The sequence below is a fragment of the Mustela nigripes genome, chromosome 17, assembly GCF_022355385.1.
Source record: "Mustela nigripes isolate SB6536 chromosome 17, MUSNIG.SB6536, whole genome shotgun sequence".
Taxonomy (NCBI): domain Eukaryota; kingdom Metazoa; phylum Chordata; class Mammalia; order Carnivora; family Mustelidae; genus Mustela; species Mustela nigripes.
Window position 1 is genome coordinate 21,637,588 of NC_081573.1, and position 22,093 is coordinate 21,659,680.

A 22,093-nucleotide genomic window follows, 5' to 3' on the forward strand; every position below is an offset into this window, starting at 1 on the left:
TGTTAGAAATTAAAGGCTACCACCATATGATTAGATCCCAGGTATATAATTTCTAAATTAAAAAAAAAGAGAAAACTTAATTCATACAATAAAAGAGAGAAAAGAATAAACAAAACGATATAACATGGTAATGAGACAACATAAAATAGCAGGAATAAAACCAAACATGTCAGTAAACTTAATAAACATTAATGGCTTAAAATCACGTCTAAAAGAGAGAGAATATCAGATGTTTGATTAGGCTAAAGATATGTACACAATCCCCCGGTTTTATACTGTTTTTGTGAGAGTCAGTTTACACATGAAGGCTGAAGATACAGAGATAGAAAAGACAATGTTAGCAAAACAAAAGTAGGTATTACGGTATGAGCATCAGAAAAAATATAATCCAAGGCAAAAATATTAAATAAGTAAGAGGCATTTTTATATCCATAAAAAGGCTGCAATCTACTAAAAAAAAAACACACACACACAAGAAATCAGCATAGTCACGAGTTTCAGTGAATGTCATAACAAAGCTTAAGATATATAATAATGCAAAACCCGGGCACCTGGGTGGCTCAGTGGGTTAAAGCCTCTGCCTTCAGCTCGGGTCATGATCCCAGGGTCCTGGGATCTAGCCCCGCATTGGCCTCCTTGCTCAGTGGGGAGCCTGCTTTCTCTTCTCTCTCCCTGCCTGCCTCTCTGCCTACTTGTGATCTCTATCAAATAAATAAATAAAATCTTTAAAAATAAATAAATAAAATATAAAAAATAATGCAAAACCCAAGATAATGTAAAATGCAAAATTGAAAAATCCATCAGGAAACTATTACATCTTACCTCAAATAATCACAGGAAAAGGAGATTCTGAAAATAAATTTTAGAGTAAGAATACAGTGACAGAACTCCATATTTCACAAAAATTCAAAATCTTCCCACAAACCCATGCAACATTTCAGAAATGTCACCTGTTGTAGGCCACACGTACAAAAATAAATTCCAAAACACAGAAGTCATATTACACACATGTTCAAATTAAAATTAAAGTGATAGAAGACATACTTTCCAGGAAAGGGCCAAAATAGTAATCCAAAGAAACTTTATAACCCGAAATGCAAAGATTAGAAAGTGAATAGACCTGAAAACAAATGAACAAAGCCTCCAACTCAGGAAGCTGGGGAGAGACATAAAAATAAACTTAAAGAAAGGAGAAGGAAGGGATTAATAAAAATAATAGTGGAAGGGCACCTGGGTGGTTCAGTCAGTTAAGTGTCTGACTTTTGATTTCGGGTCAGGTCATGATCTCAGGATCCTAGGATTGAGCTCTTTGTCAGTCTCTGAGCTCAATGTGGAGTCTGCTCAAGATTCTCTGTCTCCCTTTCCCTCTGCCCCTCCGCCTCACTCCTGCTCTCTCTCCCTTTCTAAAATAAATAAAACTAAAGAAATTAAATAATTAACAGCAGAAACTAATTACATAGAACACCCTCCTCCTCTAAACTTCTGAGGGGGAAAAAAAAAAGGACACAGAGAAGCTGGCTCTTTGAAAAGACCAAAAAAGAATAAATAAAGAAATTAGGCAATGTGGATAAGAATAGAGAAAATGCAAACAATATTAGGATTGAAGAAGGGGAAACAATTTCAGGTACAAAGGAGACTTGAAAATCAGAATGGAACATGGAATGACTTCATACTATTAACTTAAAAATCTATATCAAAATGAATAACTATCTAGAAAAAAGGATCAGATATGACTCAATGAAAAGTTAAATAAAATAGTATCTGTAGCAGAAATGTAAAAGATAATAAACAGTTACATTAAAAAAAAAAAGTCCCAGTCAGTTTTATGCTCATAGTTTATCAGACCTTCAAAGGAATAGATTATCTCTGTGTTTATAAACGGTCCCAGAGCACAGAAAACCCCTCAGATTCTCTGGGACTGGGATAGTGGTAATAGGAACAGCACAGTGGAAAACAGAGGGAGAGGAGGAGGAAGAGAAGCAGGAGGAGCAGACCTCCGGCTTACTCGGGCACTCAGTGACATGGAGGAAGGGGGGGTGGTCGGAGATGGGCAAGGAGGGGACGGAAGAAGGAGGGAGAGGAAAAGAAAGAGCAGGAGGAAAAAGAAGAGGAGGGGGGACCTGGGGGAGTTGGGAGGAGCAATAGATATCACTATTACTATTACTACTACTCCTAATAGTAATACTACTACTAGTAATAATTACTACTACTACTACTAGAGCTACTACCTACAGAAGCTATAGGACATATTACTTATTAACATCAATGTAAACATCTGAAATAAGCTATTAGTAAAATGACCCTTGCAGTATATTAACCATTCACGAAAGAACAACTAGAGTTTACTCCAATAATTCAAGAATCATTCAACAACAGGAAATCTGAAAATTCACTATAGTAGTATCTTCCAAGAGAATAACCATATTAAATCAACAGTATCGCAAAAGCACATGACAAAACTCAGCATTTTTTCCCCTAATTTACAAAAATATAAATGGCCTTCATCACACATTACGTTTGATGTCAAAATATCAAAAGCATTTCTGTCAAAGCTAGCAACGAGAACTCTGTCCTGGAAGGTTTAGCCAAAGCAAACAATGTGATTTTTAAAAAAAGAAAAAGAAAACATGAGACATAATTATTGGCAAGGAACAGACAAAACTTCCATGAAGAGCAGCCAGAACTGACTATACATAAAAAATTCCAAGTATAAAACGCAAAACTGTTGGTACTAATAAATGTGCAGTCAGAGATTAAAAATCAATATACTGAAAATGATTTTCTTATACACTAAAAAAAAATATAAATTATCAGAGGAAATTTTAAATACCCAGAAGTAAATATAATAAGAAATATTATGAATAATGAATATAAATATGAAATAAAAGACAAAAACTTTATAGAAGGGCATAAAATAAAACCTGAAAAAAATGAAGAGGCATACCGTGTTCATAGATGGACAGATGATTCTGTAAATTAATCTATAAATCCAAGTCAACTTGCCAGTGATCTCAAATTTAGCAAGGGAACTCTAAAATTTATCTGAAAAAATGTGATAGTTGTCAAATAAGTTTTGCGAAAGGAGAATAAAAAGATAGCATGCACACTATCAAATCAAAATATAGTCAAATAATAGTACTGAAATAGTGGGCAGTGCACAAAAGTAGACAAATAAGTCAAAGGGCCAGAGAGAACCACCAAAGAGACACATGGTTTCAATAGAGATGATTCAAATACACGGTGAAATAAGAGACGGGCCAGTAAACATATTGGGACAATAGGTCATCATTTAGAAAAATACTTCGCTCAAATTTTTTCACACAAAAATGTTTTAATATTAAAAGGCCATTGCGGGGGTTGCCTGGGTGGCTCAGTGGGTTAAGCCTCTGCCTTCGGCTCAGGTCATGATCTCAGGGTCCTGGGATCAAGCCCCGCATTGGGCTCTCTGCTCAGCGGGGAGCCTGCTTCCCCCTCTCTCTCTGCCTGCCTCTCTGCCTACTTGTGATCTCTTTCTCTCTCTGTGTATGTCAAATAAATAAATAAAATCTAAAAATTTAAAAAAAAAAAAGAGAGAGACCATTGGGGCACTTACTTGGGTGGCTTAGTCATTTGAGGTCTGACTCTTGGTTTCTGCTCAGGACATGATTTCACAGGTCATAGAATTGAGCTCCACTCAGCAGGGAGTCTGTTTGAGATTCTCTCCCTCTGCCTTTCCCCCTGCTCTTTCTCTATTCTCTCTCTCTCTCTCCCTTCCTCCCTCTCTCTCTCAAATGAATAAATAAATCTAAACCACCACCACAATAACAAAAAAAAACCACCCTACCAGATTATTGATGAAAAGGTAGGAGATTTTTTTCATAGTCCTTAGAAGATTCCAATACCATTAGCCAAAAGATAGAAAAGTTTTTGAAGTTTTTCTGCCACAAAAAAATATGGACATTAATATATAAAGACCTCCTTCACGTCATGGAGGCATGAAACAAATTATAGGGCAAAATGTGCAAAAATATGAAGAGGACATTTAAGGAGGAAGTCATGTAAGTGAAAAGAATACCTTTGTGAAAATGCTAAGGGAAATGTACATAAAATTAAAATACTTTCAGTGTCTTGGATTGCTAAAAACTATATCTTTACTTCCACACTGCTGGCAAAGGTGTGAGAGAGTGGCCACTCTCACATACTGTCTGTGGATATGTAAACTAGTACCCCGTTTAAAAAAAAAAAAATAAAGGGACGCCTGGGTGGCTCAGTTGGTTAAGCAGCTGCCTTCGGCTCAGGTCATGATCCCAGCATCCTGGGATCGAGTCCCACATCGGGCTCCTTGCTCAGCAGGGAGTCTGCTTCTCCCTCTGCCTCTGCCTGCCATTCTGTCTGCCTGTGCTCACGCTCTCTCTCTCTCTCTCTCTGACAAATAAATAAAAAAATCTTTAAAAAAAAAAAAAATAAAAATAAAAACTACAAAACCTCCATCTTCCCTATCTTGGCTATTGTACAAAATACTGCAATAAACATGGAAGTGCATATATCTTTTCAGATTACTGCTTTCTTTTTCTTTGGGTGGTTACAGTTACTGTGGTGAGCCCTGAACAGTGTACAGAATTGTCAAATCACTATGTTTACACCTGAAACTAACCTAACATTGTATGTCAACTGTACTTCAATAATAAAAATTTTAAAAAAATAAATTAATGTTAAAAATCAAATAAGCACAATGAGGAGAAAAAACATTTCAGCAATAGCCATGACAATTTCAAACGTGTATACCCTCCAACCTAACAATGCTACTTATAGGTCTCTGTATCCTCGAAATACATAGGTATGTTCCAGAATATTTACCACAACATTTTTCTAACTAGAGGAAGTGTGGGCATGATACAATCATTCATCAGCTGGGAAATACTGAAATAAGTTATGCTATATTCATGTCACAGTATCTTGTTGAGGTGTAAGAGAATTAAATAGTTTTCTATATTCTTAAATGTACAAAGGCTACTAGCAAATCAGCACATACAAGATTTCCCTGCATTTGTGAAAAACAAACCAAAAACAAAAAACAAACCAAAACAAAACCACACACACTCCTATATCCTTATGCATTTACATATATATAGATAGAGATACACCAATGTGCTGAAAATCCTTACCTCTTCGGAAGGCACTAGAATTTGGATGGCGGTGGGAGGATAAATACAACCTTCACTCTTCATTCTCTATTTCTCTGATGTGACTTTCAAAACTTGTTTTATTTATATAAAAAATAGTTCTCCTATGTATTCTGTGTATCAGCTGGAAAGTACAACTTTAAAATCTCTTTCACAAGCTTTGCGCAGGGGCAGTGTTGTAGCCAATGAGGTTTATCCGAGGCGCGATTATTGCTAATTAAAATCTCTTTCATAATAGCAAATTATGAATATGTATATATGTGTGTAATGTATGTATACAAAAATTTGCCCTGATAATATATATCAAAATACAGGCTTGATGGATTAAATATTTATACTTAAAAATAGACCATAAATACATAAGAAGGTGAATTTAGGAGTATATTAATACAATAATGGGGTAAGAAATTATTTTCAAAACATGACACCAAAGACAGCAAAGGAATAGATTAAAAGATTTGATCACATAAATCCCTTTATCTCATTAAAAAACGCCATGTACAAAATTAAAAGGCAAGTGAAAAACTTGGAGGAAACAATTACAAGATATGTATAAGACAAAGAGTTAATATCTTTGATTATGAAGAGACCCTACAATTCAAAAGAAAAATTCAAATACTCAAAAAGACACCGCACAGAGGGCATAAACTAGCAACTCACCAAAGAAGAACTATAGACATTCCATTCAAGATATATAGAGAGATAGAGAGAGAAAAGATAGAGATTGAGAACCATATAAAATACAGATATACATCTCTGTTAAGCTCAAGAAATGAAAAGCAAAATGAGACACTTTCCATATCAAATTGATATCACTTTGCTAAATAATACTCAGTATTGGTAGAATATAAGGAAAGGAGCATGGTTATCACTTGTGTGTGTTGGGGAGGTAATAATGGGACATGATAAGCCCAAAGGATGGGGCAACTTGGCAACAAACTCGTGAATGTGCACCTTCCTTTAACCCGCAATGCCACATCTAGCAACTAAACCAAAAGAAATAATTAAGAATGTGTACAAAGATTTTGCTAAAATGATGTCCATCCAGGTGTCATTAACAGAAGTGTAACTAGATGGCCCTCTTCCTTGCCTGCGGCCATGGGCTGGGGTAAATGGGATGGGGAGACAGGGATCCCAATGGAGAAAGTGAGGCCAGATGTTAACCCCATTAGGAAAGAGAGCTCTGAGCGATGAGGAGGTCCCGAGACGCCATTTTAGCAGAATAAGGTCTACGAAGAATGCCAGCAGGGGATATCTCCCGGGGAGTCCTGCCCTGTGGGCTGTTGATAGGAAGTAAACTCTCCAAACTCAAGACCTCTTGTTTTTTTTATTCATGCATTCACTCATGCATCCATTCAATGAGTATTTAATGAACAACTACACTCTGCAGACATCATTCTAGATGACAGGGATGGATACACAGACAGAGTATGGATACACAGAGTATTACAGATGGATGGATGGATGGATGGATGGATGGACAGACTGACAGATGGATGGACCGATAAGTAACGAATAACAGAAAAAAAAAAAAGCAGACTGCAACTCAGGAGTGAGACCACCTGATGACCTTCCCCCTTTTCCTTCCACGGCCTCCCCCAGCACCCCTGTCAGCTGCTGAAATCAGTAGAGGGGTGAGCAGTTCCCAGATCACATCAGAGGTCAAGAAGATTCTGATGGCCTTAGAACGGTTGACTTTGTAGTTCCAGGAAAAGGGGCCACAGCCTAGGAAAGGCTTACGGAGGAAGCACTGAAGGGATGAATGAAAAGGAGGAAGGTGTGATGGGATGAAGGCGGGAGGGAGCAGAAAACAGGGAGGACGGCCGCATGGGCGCACTCTCAACGGGATCCCATGCCGTCGTCGAAAATGGCACAGAAGGATGTGTGACGCCCATAGGGGACCCCCCCCAAAAGCTGGGGCAGTGCCGGAAGAGGCCAATTATACTGGATTTTCACCCTCTTCTGGATGTCTGGATGGCCTGGATTCGGTCACTGGAAATCTGGATGAAGAACCGTGGAACTTCCCCTAGACGTCTGTGCACACAGGTTCACGTGCTTACGGACAAGGGCCCACGCACAAGTGAAGGGACACAGTCCACCTTTGTCCTGTCCCCACCTCCGACCCATGCATGTCCCTGAGACATCTTTGGGGGTGGTGAGGAGTTTAACCAAGGCAGACATTCCTGGTGCCTACTAGGTCTGAGGAAACAATGTCACTGATTCCAAGACAGTCACTTTCCTTCCCAGAAAGAGAACTCTGGTCACCTTCTATGAGCCAAAGACAACGAGTCTCGTCCCCACATCAGAAGAGAGAGAGAGGAACGAACACACACACACACACACACACACACACACACACACATATCTAAATAGCCACCCCCAGGACTCAACTGAATAAAAAAATCATAGTAGAGTTCTACAATTGTTTTGCACTCATCAAAAAGGATACAGAAGAATACATTAAATTAAGCCCTTGATTATAAAATGGCATGTGAAGTACAATCCCACTTTATATACAACAACAACAACAAAGGAAAACAAACGCGTAAAATCGTCTGGAAGGATACACAGCAAAGACCCAACGTTGGTGATCACTAAGGGACGTCTCTTTCCTTCTAGCTGCTCCTCTCTGTTTTCTGAGTTTTCAAAATAAGCCTGTCTGTAATAACAGACGAATTAGTCAAATGTAAGTATATAAAAGTGAGAAGAAAGAAAACACTCTCTTGTAGGTTCTTTGGCATCCAGGGTCCCCTAGAATCCATCTGCTGGTCACATGGGACAGGTTAAAACAGGAAGGAGCGGATGGAGATGTCAGCTGGCTCTCTCCTATCCAGACACCTGCTGCAAGCTAGGCTAGCAAGCAAAGGGACAGTCGCAAGAGAAGCCACAGCTTGGGCCAACACCAGATCCTTTCTCTTACAGGCGAGGTAGGTCTGACGTGATGGAGCCATAGGGCTTGTCAAAGACCCTCATTCTTCTTCATTGACCTCCCCTTGGCTTGCAGATCTCTCTCAATGGTTCGGGAGGTGCATGCTTTTTCAAAGTTTATCATCATGAGGAACTTTCTCATGGTAGTGATTTATGGGGAAACAGCAAGATGAGGTCCCTGTTTTAAATGAGCACATACATGACAGAACCCAAATTCGCTGGAGGCAGTCATGGGGTCATGGGATCACGTCAAGGACATTTACCAAGGGTCATTGTATCAATCCTTAGGGTGCACTGGGCCAGGTACATCGTTCAGTCCTTTAAAGAAAAACTGGCCGTCTGGTTTCTCAGGGTGGGAACAGCTATGAAATGGACTCCAACCTCTGCCAGATCATCCAAGCTTCCTCAATGGTCAGAGCTAAAAATATGCATTTCCTATCTCAGGTTTTTATAGCCCTGCAAATGATCTTTCCCCAAAGAGCAGAGCCTTCCTCCATCGCTCTGACGTCTTCTGGCCCAGAGCAAAGGGGTGTGGATTTCAGAGGAAACCCCATGCCAGAGGCCATCCCGGTCCCAGCAGCCCAGGGATGACTAGTGCCCCTGGTACCTGCTGCCTGGACATTTCTGGATCCCAAAACTAGGTGAAACTCTCCTGCCTCCCCTCTCCCTCCTTGGGCTGCTTCTCTCCCAGCATTCACCACATTTGATCAGCCTTTCCTAGACAGCCCCATGAAGTTAAAATCCCTCTGCTAGATGTGTTTGTAGCCCTCTTGTGTGCCCGGCACATCGCACACATTTCTCCTGCAGCCAATGTGCAGTAACTCCTGACTCGGATGGAGATTCTCCAGGAATCTGCTGGAAGTGCTGCCTCTTGGATGGAGGGTATCCTCGAATTCTCCGATTTCCAACAGGCAGGAAGCCCAGGCAGGAACACGTGGGACGCACCTTCTGAGGAGGCTGGTTCCGAACATCTGACTCCCAGACGAGACGACTGTATCCAGAGGACAAAGACACAGGAGCCGTTTCAGTGGTTCCATGTCCTTTGAGAATCTTTCTGGAAGGCACCGGCCTTTGAGCTCACGAGCCTGTGCAGCCTGAGGTCAGGAGCTGGGACAGGGATTCCTGTAGTTGCTTTCAGTGCCTCACCCTTCAGAGTCCACATGCTAGAAAACCTTTAACTTTGGGGAGTGGTGCTGAGGATGACAGTAAGAGGGACAGTAGCAAGGGTGACCAGCAACCCTCCACGTGCACTTCCTCCTGTGCTGAGTGTCTTCACCTGGTTCCCACAGCAATTCCATAAAAACAGCTTTACTATCACTGAGCCCGTAACTGAGGAAATAGGTATGGAGAGTTTAAATCACTCGCCCAAAGTCAGCCACTGATAAATAGAATTGCTGGAACTTTCTCTGTGTGCTGTGCGTGCATCTACCCGCTAAGCCCACACTCCCTCCGGTCGCCTTCAGTGAACACAGCTGAAATTCCTGGGATGCTGGAACAGAAGAAGCCGGTGGCTTTTGCCAGCCCACCACAAGAAGCTTGTCTGCAGGTTTCCTCGGGGAGACTGGGCTGCCCTGAACAGACTGGGGGTCCCTGGAGGGCAGGGTGGCTTCTTGAGGGCCCAGACCCAGGTTTGTGTGCATGGTAAGCTGCGTAAGCAAGGCAGCGCTGACCCAAAGGCCATTCATTCTCTGCGCCATTTGTCTTTGCAGGACTGGCAGCGAGGAACACGGGTAAGAATAAACAGTACATTGTGGTAAGGAGATTTGAGATGAAGAAGAGAGACAGAGAGAAAGAAAGGGAAGGAAGAAGGAAGGACAGTCGAACCCTGGGACAGTGGAAGGAAAAGCTAAAAGGATTCAGTTGCCTGAATTCACCCTTAAATTCCCATGAATTCTGCAGCCAAGTGGAGATTCCATGTACGCTGAGCAGCAGATGTTCGCTGAGAGCCTACTAGGTGACCATCCTGTCCCCGGAGGCGCCAGCAGGCTCCCATCACAGGCCTGGCGCCGCCCCTTGCAGGCAGGAGAGCAGCAGGAGCCAGGCACAATCAGAGAGCAGCTGGACCCACAGCCAGGAGAAGGGCCGCCAGCTCAGCAGCAGTCCGGGCTGGGGGAGAGAGCCAGGAGTCTCCCCTCCAGGGCTGCAACTTCCAATCAGGCAGGTATTTCCCAGACTTCAAGGGAATGGACGACCACTCCCTTGAAGTTCCACGTGCCGACCTGGGACCAGCCCAAGAGCCGAGTCCTCAGCCGCAAGCCGAGGGAAGCACGCCTCCCTCCCGGACCTGGCTGAAGAGGGTCTCGCTGACCCAAATGTCGTAACCTTAAGCGTTTCCTCTCTGCTTGAGAAACAGGAAAAATAGAGAAACACATTCTTGCTCAGCCTTTGACCTTTGGCTCTCACTTTCCTTCTTGCGGCATTTTTTGGGAAAGAGTCTGGGTTTTCAAAGGGCTCCCTTGTCTTCGCTGCACATTTTCATAAAATGACGTCAAGAGGAGACTTCTAAAAAATATAGTGATGCCGGAAAAACGCGGGCCCCCTGAATGAGCCCGGCTGTTTGTCTATAATCACTCCAACGTCTGAAATGCCCAGATCACATATGCTTCAGAGGCTGGGACCAACAATACGTTCTTGATGCCGTTTTAAGCAACGGCCAACGAGCCTCTCATAGTGCAGCTTGACAGTGGAGGTGGGCTCCCGCCCGCCAAGGACCCCTTCCCCTCCTTTCTGCCCGTGAACACGCGCGGAGCTGTCGGCATTCTTGCCAGAGGCCGGAGGATGGCAACACCGAATGTAAACATTTATTCCTCGACTACGAGGAGAAGTCTGCCGTGTCAGGCCTGGGGTTTGGGCCTTACAATAAAGCCTTTGTCTGTGCAAACAGCAAAGGGGTGAGCCCTCCCCTCCAACCCAATCTGCAGGAGGGCAGGTCAGTTTAAATCAAATTGTTAAACCTTTTTTTTTTAAAGGGATTCTTTTAACGTTCAAAAATTAAAAAGCACACGCATGTGCGCGCACACACACACACATGCACGCGCACATATCTTTTAATAGTGAGGAGAACCAGTGAGATAATAAGACCTGGTATGCTTTGAGGAAAGGCAGTTTGAGAACTGCATCTTGAACATCCCTGATGGTTTGTGTGTTTTCTTGTAACACAGGAGCCTGCCAAGGGTTCCATGTGAGAAGGGGGAATAAGAGATGCCTGGGACAGTGAGAACAGGTTGTTCCAAATGATCAGAGACCTCACACACTTTAAGGATGAGCACGGCTTCCTCCCAAAAGGGTAAAACGAAATACTCTTCTACCCATCGTGAGACTGCCTTAGAAGTATTATGCTGTTACAGATTTCAAAAGGTTAGCTTCAATGAACCTGACATCAGTATAACCCAAAATAACCCATTCAAGAGAAAAGTAAGAAATAATTGCTGTTTTCTCTTTTTTTCCCCCTCCGCTATATTGCTATAATGATTTTGCATAACAGATTGAACAAAGCGCTGTTGTGACAGGTGGTGGAATTCAGCTAGTAAGCACCGAGACAGGGTTCAATTTAGTTTGTGAATCCTTTAATTGTTGTGCGGCTAATTAAAGAAGGTTCTTTACACTCGCAAGTGTTTACCGTTGCTAGTATGCATACATGAAAAATTAAATTGTGCCTTCAAGGGCTGAGAACTATAGAAAAATCATAGCTGAGGCTGCAACATGCTTACCAGCTCAAAATAGCTGCTTTTCACAATTGGAATTTGTAAAACTTTTTGCTAAGCAAATATAGAGCTAATTAGAAGTGTTCGTTGGACCAATTAACATTTAAATAAATAAGCCATATTGCACATTTCACAGTCTTTATTTAATGATGCTTCTAACTCTTTGGAAAGATTCTCTTAAGTACAAATAAGTTGTCATAAAAATGAAAGATAAAAATAACCCCATAACAGTATATGCTATTTTTTTCCTTTTGCCTTGAAGTCCCTTCCGAAAACTCTGTACCTATTATTGAAGAAGAAAAGAAAAAACCCCACACACCTACCACCCACAAATCCAGATCTTCCTTTCATCTCCTCTAGTTACCTTTCCCTTCTTTGAATAGAAACAGAAAAACATATTTTATTACTATTTAAATTGTTATGATAATTCTGTTTACTTACGGTTTTTACCCCATGATAGAAAAATCTGTTTTAGAAAATCCCACTTTAATCTGAGAACATGCGTAAGCAAGAAAAGGAAGGGAAGGGAGGGCAAAAACAGCAGTGTCTGGGGTGCGCAGGGGAGAAACTGGCTGGGAAATCCCTTACTGGTGCTCTTTTGCGGAACAAACCCTAGAGAGGGCGCCACGCCCACTCCTGGGGCCTTGCCCACCCCAGGCCACGCCCACTCCTGGGGCCACGCCCATTATTGCCCCCAGCCTGGACCCTAGTCCCTTTTTCTTACTCTCAAAGATCAAGACGCAAATGTCAGTGGAAGAGTATACACAAACCACAAGCAGCCCCTACATTTTGCATTTTTTACAAAGATGTACAAGTAATTTAATGAAGGAAGGATAGTTTTCTCGACAAAGGGGCTGAGTGAAAAGAAGTGCCTCTACCTAAACCGCACATCTTACACAAAAATTAACTTGAAATGCATCGCAGATTTCAAGGTAAAACATAAGACTATAAAACTTTTCGAAGATAACACAGGAAAAAAGTCATCATGACGCCAGCAAATAGCTCTCAGATAAGCACCCAAAGCACCACCTATAGAAGGTAAAATTAATGAACTGGATCTCATCAAAATAAAAAATTTTGCTCTGCAGAAGACCCTTTCGGAAGATGAAAAGACAAGCCACAGACCAGGAGAAAATATTTGCAAACAACGTGCCTGACATAGGACTAAATCTAATATATACAAAGAACTCTCAAACCTAACAGTAAAAAGACAAAAACATCATTTTAAAAATGGGCCAAAGACATGATCAAATATTTCACCAAAATGATATAAAGGATGTTCACATAAATGTATGGAAAGATGTTCAAAAAACTGAAAGAGATACTCACTAACAATTGGGGAAAAACAAATTAAAACCACAGTGGTCCACCATGATCCACCTACCAGGCCAATTAAAAATCAGAAATAGTGAGAATACCCAGTGCTGACCAGGATCCAAAGAAATCGGTCCTCTCCTACATTGCTGAGCCTGATGGAATATGGATACAGACACTCTTGAAGCTTGGTAGCTTCTTACAAACCTTGGTACTTTCTTACAAAGCAAAACAGACACCATACGACCCAGTAACCGCACTTCTGAGCATTTATCTTACAGAAGCAAAAACCTAGTTTCACGCAAAAACTTGTACACTTCCCTGTGATCTGTGATGGCTGAAAGCTGGCAAGAGCCCCAGTGCTTCACGAGAGGTGAACGTCAAGCAAACTGTGGTCCATCCACGCAGGGGGCCAGGAGGGTGACACAGCATGTGGGGACATGCGGTCACGTGGATGGATCTCAAGGGCGGTATGCTGAGTGAAAAAGCCAAGGCCAGAAGGTCATAGAACGCATGATTCCATTTATCTCACATTTTCAAATTGACGAAGTCATAGGGATGAGAGTATAGATTCGTGATCGCCAGGGGCTAGAATAATGGGGCCGGGGGCCGGGGGGAGTAAAAGCGAAGATAGGCAGCGTGAGGGACGTCTTTGTGGTGGAGAGAAGAGTTCTGTATCTCAACTGCGGTGGTACTTAGGGAATCCACAGATGTGATCAGATAACACGGAACTATGCGCACGCCATAGCAACGTCAATTTCCTGGTTTTGCTATGACACTTGACCCCGGAACAAGGCGGGGGTTAAAGGCGCGACCCCACTCCTCATGCAGCTGAAAAACTGTAGATAATCTCTGATTCACTGAAAACTTAACTACAGATCACTTACTATGGATTGAAAGCCATAACAAGTCGATAAACACGTATTTTGCATATTATATGTAGTATATGCTGTTTTCTTATAATAAAGTGAGCTAGAGAAAAGAAAATGTTAAGAAAACCATAGAATAAAAAAAAAAAATACATTGGCAGCACTGTAGTTAGCCCCCCAGAATCTGCAGATCCATGGACCTGTGCAGTTCACACCCACATTGTTCAAAGGGCAACAGCATTTGACAGTACATAGGATATAAGGAAGGGAAATGAAACGAGATCACGGGTCCGTGGGTCCTCCCCGTACTGTCTTTGCAACTTCCTGTTAATCTGGAATTAGTTCAAAATTTTAAGAGTTAGAAAGAGAAGGAAGAAATGAAATGTGGAAATCACGCACTGTTTTCTGTGTTGTGCTTTCTAATATCCTAGACCTGGTCTCTTTCGTAAGCTCTTAACTCCATGTGGAGAGCCAATACTCTCCTCTCTCCACTGGAGGATTCTTCTCTCTCGCATCCACGTATTTCAAAGCACAGGTTACCCTCTTGTAAGAACGAGGGTCTTCCCAGATCCCCTTCTCCACATGCTCATACCTGATAATCACCAAGAGGTCTCACTGTTGAGTTCGACTCCTCACATTGAAGCCAAATTACCATTTAAATAAATGAGACAGATCTGTGAAGAATACACGGAACCCAAACGCTCAAGGGCAGGATGGAAATGACAACATAAAACAAAGAACCAAAAGTGGCTTTTTCTTTTAAACTTTTTGTTTTGAGACAGTTGTAAATTCACAGGCGCTTATCCAATGTTGAGGGATACTCTTCACCTGTCAATGGTAACACTGTATATAACCACAGTACATTATCTAGCAGCAACTAACATTGACAGAATCCATGAGCTTTGTTCACATTTCACCAGGTTTATACGTGTGTGTGTGTGTGTGTGTGTGTTTAGTCCTATGCAGTTTTACCATGTGTTGTTTTGTTTGGAAAAATAGACAAGAGAAGAGGCTAGCTGGAGAGCCCCAAGCCAGCGAGGCTTCTTTGCAGCGAAACACTCCATTTATGGTGCAAAGTGTGGATTTGGACACTGTGTGCATGATGTGTTTGTAAGCCTTGAGATTTAGGAGGCAAACTCGGGGACAGGGACCTTCTCTTTTACCCCTGAGTCACAAACCATGGTGTCCTTTCAGTCTCTGTAATCCAAGCCCTCAAGCCACATGTTCCAACAGGTTTTCGACCTTAGGGCCCTGAGAAAGCCAACCAGGGACTCTGGGCTCTGGCAAGAAGTGGGGGAGGGAGAAGCAGGTGTGCAGCAAGGTCAAGGTCTTTATGGGACAGGAGGGTCAGGAAGCCCTGGAAAGACTGCTCACACATCACAAAAAGGAGACAGGACTCCTGTCTCCCCTAGAAAAGCTCCCCTCTCCCCTAGAACCACTTGCAGATTCTCCTCCTGGAAAGTGCTGCTCTGGGACTATTGGCAATCTACACTGAGTGTGTAAACAAAAAATGGATGGGGGAGACCAATCTGAAGAAACTGCCAAAAAAAAAAAAAAAAAAGTAAACCACAAATTTCTAGAACTTCAAATTGATCCAGAAAATGTAAGTCAAATTGGACATTTCCTTTCCAACTGCTTATTTTACAGACCCTGGAACACGGGGCATGTGATCCCTTATTTGGAAGAAATCCACCAGTCCAAATACCCCCCTACAGACAGAATCATCCTCTTGGGCATGGGAATGGGGGGAATTACCCAGTTTCTCTCCAACTGAATAAAAGGATGGTGGGGTTTTTTTGTTTGATTGTTTGTTTGTTTGTTTGTTTGTTTTTGTAACTGGCATTTTTTGTTTGATGAGAAGTTAATATTTAAAAATATAATGAAATAGAGCAGAGAAGCATTTTAAATTATCATACCATAGTTTATAATGTACACGATATACAGACTCTACAATGGTGGTTATGTGTCATCACGCGTTTGTCCAAAACCATAGGCGGCACCAAGAGTGAACCTTAATGTGGCGATGGACTTCAGGTGATAGTGACATGTCCGTGTGAGTTCATCAGTTGTACCAAATACACTCTGTGCTGCAGGCATTCCAAAGTGGGGGAGGCTGTCCGTATGGGGGGGGACAGGGGGGTATATGGGAAATCTCTTTACTTTCTGCCCCATTTTTCTGTGAACCTAGAATCTCTCTAAAAAAACTAATTTTATTTAAAGAAAAACCTGAAAGCAAAAATGTAACTGATCTAGTTATTGTAAATCTTACACTCCAAACATGATTTAACTTGCATTAAAAGAATAAGAAACCCCTCTTCCACAGAAAAGGAAAAGAGGATCCTTTCCTGTGTCTGAGACTCCACAAATGGCTGAGGCATTTCATCATGGCAAAGACGAAGTCTGACATCAAGAAAGAACATGGTGCTAAATCCTGATGACCAGCGGCACTGAGGGGGACACAGGGGATCGTCCCGGCAGAGGGTTCTGGGAAGGAGCGGATCTCCTCAGGCAGATCAACCAAAGGTCTGGGTGACCCTGGGCCATCTTCCCACAGGGCAAATTCTTTTTTATTTTTACTTTTTTAAAAGATTTTATTTATTTATTTGAAGGAGACAGAGAGCGTTCTAGTTTGGGGAGGGGCAGAGGGAGAGGGAGAAGCAGGAAGCCCTCAACACAGGGCTCAATCCCAGGACCCTGAGATCGTGACCCAGCTGAAGACCCCCTCAGGCGCCCCCCACAGGACAAATCGTGACCAGCAACTGTGGCAGGTCAGGGTCAATGGTCTGCATCCACGGGCAGGATTGGGTCTCAGCCTTAAACCACAACCTGCCCCATCCCAAACCAAATGTGCATCTCAGGTATTTTACTGTAGAAGGTTGCAAACTGAGGAAAAAATTGCCACTTTTATGTCTCAGTTACTTGATATTCCCTTTATGGTTTCCCAAAGTGACAATTTGTTGGCTTTGTAGACTACATGATTGTAGGGTCATAAAGTACCTGTCCCATGTTAGCTTTTTAAAAAAAAAAAAAAATCATTTTTATTAATATTATACCACTGATGACATGAAAATTGGCAGCAATTAAGGTTGGCCTAAGGTTTGTCCCTTCCGTACACTGCAGAAGGCCCTAGGACGAGCTCTGCCCTTGGTTTGACGATGCAGCAACACATGTCGACCAACTTTGCAAGCAGGCACTAAGTTCTTTATGTGCTTTACCTTTATCCGCAGGGGTAGCGGGGCCTGTGAGCAGCTGAGTTAAGCCCCAGATGGGTGCGATACCAAAGCCAGTGCCTTTCCCCAAGCCACGGTCTCTCCAGCACCACCGTGTGCAAGCCCGGGCCGTTCACAGGTGGTGAATCTCACTTGGGGAGGTCCAGAAGCAACTTCCCAGGGGAACCTTGCAGACCGTACTGTTTACAAGCAGAGCAAACAATCACCCCCCGATACAGAAGAAGGGGAGATGATGCCATTTTCCTCTCTATTTGTGGGGAGGAGGTGGGGGTGCACAGGGGTACAGGGGCACAGAGGAGGGCCCCTGGGGAGGCTTCCTCCACCGCCCTGGAGCACATGGGAGGGGTACACCAGGCCGTGCCATACACCTGGGAACATGTGCGCTGGGGGGCAGGGAGGTGGCAGAGAAGTAGGGGTGGGGAGAGGGTTGTTTAAGGAAATGAGGGTTTACAAATGCAAATCCAGTAATTACACACCCACACACACACCTATTGGTAGTTAGACACCTAACTACCCATTTGCACACACAATTACCCAATTTGTACAGGTTCATAATGGAGAAGTAGGCGATAGGTGGGCACACCTGTTGGACCAGCTTCAGAAAATATAAATAATCCTCTAATACACAAAGGAGGAAATTGAAGTTCTTTAAGGGAAGGTCTGGGCCACCAAAGAGATCCATGACCGAGGGGGTCTGGTGTCTAGAAGTTCCTTGCTCCGTGTCTGACCTCCAGCCAGGGTCACCGGGGGCCGCCAGCTGAGCTAAGCTATGTGTCGTGTTCCCATCTACACGTGTGCTTCCCCGGCCTGGCTCTCCTGCCCCGGCCAGCTCTCCCGGCAGGCTCCTCTTCGGACTCTCCCTCGGAACCAAAAGCTTTTCTCCCCACATGGGGTTTCTATCTGCTTTCTCTCCATCTCTTTTACCATCACCCCATTAAAACCACCACCACACATTCTTCTCCTGGTTTCCCTGCATCCATCCTCCCACATGAGCCCTTAATCTATTCTTGCCACCGCGTAACAGCCACCAATTGCTTTTCAGACAGAGGCTAAAGCCCCTAACACACTCACAGGGCCTCTAAGGTCTGGCCACACCTCTCTCTCCCACCCAGCTCACAACTTCCCCTTCCTCTCTGCTCCCAGCCCCACCGCCCACCTTCCAGTCCTCAGATTCACCGAGGCCCCTCTGCCGCAGGGCCTTTGCACTTGCTGTGTTCTTCCCTATGCTGTGCCTATCCAACCCCCACCCAAGAGTGCTGAGATTACACTTTTGCCAGAGGTTCTGAGAGCTCCGGGTACCTCTCCCTAAGGCACTTGTCAGAGTTGTGATTTTGTAAGTGTTCATGTGATTTTCTAATGAATATCTGTTCCTCCCTCCAGACTAAAGGCCCATAGAGATAGGAGTGGACTCTTTTTACTCATCATCATATCCCCTGTGGATAGTTAAGTCTCCAATAAAAGCCTTGGGGATGAATGAATTACTGAAAGGGCATTTGAATGAATGAATGAATGAATGAAAGACATGAACCCTCTTCCTTGATACTATTGCTTGTGCTCCTCATGTCCCACCTGTGTATTTACCATGAAAGTTGTGCTCACAGTTTCCTCCCTAATACACTGTGAACGTGGTAGTAGCAGGAACCTGGGCCTAGTGACGAAGTTCCATATACGGTTGTTGACTGAAGGAGGGAGCGAATGGTGGGCTGTGTGACCCCCAGCTCTGTCCCCCTTACTCAGCATGTACGCCTGACATGACTTCCTCCCACACCCCCACACACCGCTTCTCCCCGGGACAGCTTTCCACAGTAGGTGTCCTATGCACCTGCCGACTACATAAATGGATTGGCGCACCACATTGGGCCATGTGGATAATGTAAAAGTGGTTTCCAAATGCCCTTGGGGTTCAGCATTCTCACAGTCTTAAATAACCACTCCACTGGTTGGATTCCACGTTACCAAGCAATTTATGAATTAAATGAGCATCTACCCTGTCGTATTTTGATCTACCCATGCACTAATTTTCAGGACGGAGGAAAAAGAGGTCATTACGATTTTGCCCCACAGTCCCCTCCCCTTGACCTTCTGCCGTCATGTGATGTCATCAAAGGAAGTCACTATGGTACAGTTTCCATCACTAGAAAGAAAACAGCACTTACAACTCTCTGAGAGCTTAATTTTAGCTCACGTGAGAGCCGTTATCTGATGTTCTTGTAAGAACAGAGACACCTAGAAAAAAAAGGGAAATCACACGGCGTGGAAGTCTGGCTGGGGAACGTCATGTTAGGTGGGCTCTCCTGGGAAGCGCAGGGTCTGGGTGTTAGCAACAGAGGAACCAAATAACACAGCTAATTCCCGGTGGCCGTGGTTTCAGGGAGGGATTTTAGATCTGGAGCCTCCCAACCTTCTCTGCACCCCTTGCGATGGGACCTTGCCCGGTTTCCACATGGGGGTGAACTTCTGAAGGCGAAATTCTGTGGTCTCCTTAATGAAATCCCTGTGGTGGCTGCTTCTACCCTCCATTTGTATTTTAGATTTGACCGCAAAATCCTTCTGCTCCCCTCCTCTGTGTATTTGTGGTTTCTATCTGGTTTCCTTGCAAATTCAGGATGACACCCATTGGGGCCCAGGGACTGCCCAAAGGAAAACTCACATTCCCAAGAGCGTGGGGGTGGCCGAGGACTAAGAAAGTGGGAACATCGCACCCCGCCCCCAACTCCCCACGGGGGCTGGGAGCTGGAGCCTCCCTCCCCAGCTTTCTGACAGCCGAGAACCTCCCACAGAACCGAGGCATGCTTCCCTGTCTCTCTTGGCAGACCCCGTTTTGGGAGACCCTTAACCAAGCAGAGGCCAGAGGGAAACACGGAATTTAGAAGGTATGTCACATCAGCTGAATTCATCCTGATCTGTCCCCGGGGCACAATGACAAGGTTTAAGGTTATAGTGCCAGCACTTTGAGAGACAATTACATTCTAAGACAGTTCCAAGAGGGGTAACAGAGTTGAAACCAGAGCAAGAGAAAATTTGGCCAAAGTTTCAGTGCCTGAGTGAATTAGAAAGTGTGGGTTTTTTTTTTTTTTTTTTTTTTTTGGTTGGTTTTTTGGTTTTTTGTTTGCTTGTTTTTGGGGGTTTTTTGGTTTTGTTTTGTTTTTGGGTTTTTTTCCCCCCAAGTTCCTTTAGCATTTTCCCCTCTTTCTTTTGATCTTCAGATCTGGTCTGAAGCTGGGTTTTCTCGTCTTTACCTTAAGCACCAAGACAAGGGGCACCCAGGCACAAGCATGTCTGAGTGGAGACTCCCGGGACAGAAATGCGGGGCCAGGGGCCCTCCTCTGCCTCTGGGATCAGAGACAGTGGCTGCTCCGGGCCACACGATCTGTAATTCCTCCAGCTCTCAGGGGCAGGGTTCCAGGTATGACCTATCCAGGTACGTGCACAGACAGTGGCTAAACCTCTGCTTCTGGCTGATGTGGAGGGGGGCTCCAGGAGCAGAGTATGTAATATACTTCTAGAGGCAAAACTCAGTCGCTAGTGAATAAACATTCATATTGCCAGAGCTCAAGGGCAGGCAGGGCCTGAGGTCTATAAAGTGCTCTGTTGAGAGTTTGACTTAGCTCAGAAGCCAGGATTTCTGTTTCTTCTGACATGGAGTTGGATGCTCTCAGTAGCCCAGACACACACCGGTGCTAAAGGAGGTCGGAGGTAAGCATGGGGTCGGGGAAGGACAGGCAGTTTCCCTAGGCCTCAATTAGAATCCTCTGGAAAATGCACAGATCTGCCTGCCACCTGTCCTACCCATGAGGCTCTCTGGCTAGGCATCCAAGGGTGTTTTTAAAAGCCAGGAAGGAGCCCGCAAGCCCAGGGGGTTTGGAAGCTTGAGCCCCCGCCGACCTCAGCTCTGCAGCCGGATATAGGATCATCTCGATAAGCCTGGCTGGTGACTTGGGAACAACCAGGGAGGCACCCTGTCAGGGGCTGTGGGAGATTCCAGCGGCCGCGGTGACTTGCATCCCTCAAAGTTTTGCTTCCCGCCCTCGCTCTTACTGGCTCACGCTGCCTTTCTTCTTTCCCAAACCCTTTTTGGTTTGAGAGCTTATTAAAGGGGAGAGAAGGGCAGTCCCTAGCAGTTTTTATTTTATAAGTTCCAACGTACACTGAGGACAGCTGAACTGAAGATTAAAGTAAAGAGAAAAGCGAATTAGCAGGATTTTCTTCTTGCTGCTTGACGGTCTCAGCAGCGGCTCAGGAGCCCAGAGGAAATGGAGTCAGGGGACAGTAAACGCTTAGTGATGAGTAAACTTTCCCCTACAGAGCAGGTGCCCCAGTGACGTAGGTCTGTCCTTCAACGGCCCTGAGGTTCTGAGCGGGATGTCTGGGGATACATCCCAGGGAAGGAGGCAGTACACACAGGGGCGTGGGGACCTTAGCAGACATTTGGGAAATTTCAGGGAAAACATAGCATCGCTGTGTGCCACGGGGCCTGGCCAGCCTTGTTTCCTCTCCAGTTCTGCTGGAAACATCTTTTTTTCCAGAGACCTTTACAGCTCAACTTGGAAAATGTCACAACAATAAACTCAGCGGCCAAATGGTCCTTCTAGAAGACAGGAGCTGGAGGAGCCCAGAGCAGCTATCCGATCTCTCTGTGGGCTAGCAGGAACCCCTGGGCAGTGGGAGAGTGGGCCCACCAGGATTCAGCAGCCAAGGGCATCATCACTTATTTACCCAAAGGACATTTACCGAGCCAGTACCTTCAACGGGTCTAGTCCTATGCCCGCCTTGCCCAGTCTGGAATTCCCCCATTGGTAAGAAAGGCATAGATAGACCTGGTCCATGATGAATGTCCACATAATATAGTCCCTGGGGACAAATCATAATTCATCTTATCTGTACTG

The 22,093-nt window shown here is 44.2% G+C and overlaps 1 protein-coding gene and 1 pseudogene across 10 annotated transcripts in view; one reads left to right on the plus strand and one right to left on the minus strand.

The window, feature by feature from the left end:
- Window positions 1-22,093, minus strand: part of ZNF536 (zinc finger protein 536) — a 421,739-nt gene that overhangs the window by 256,287 nt on the left and 143,359 nt on the right. The window lies entirely within an intron of this gene.
- Window positions 5,319-5,450, plus strand: LOC132006257 (U4 spliceosomal RNA; annotated as a pseudogene).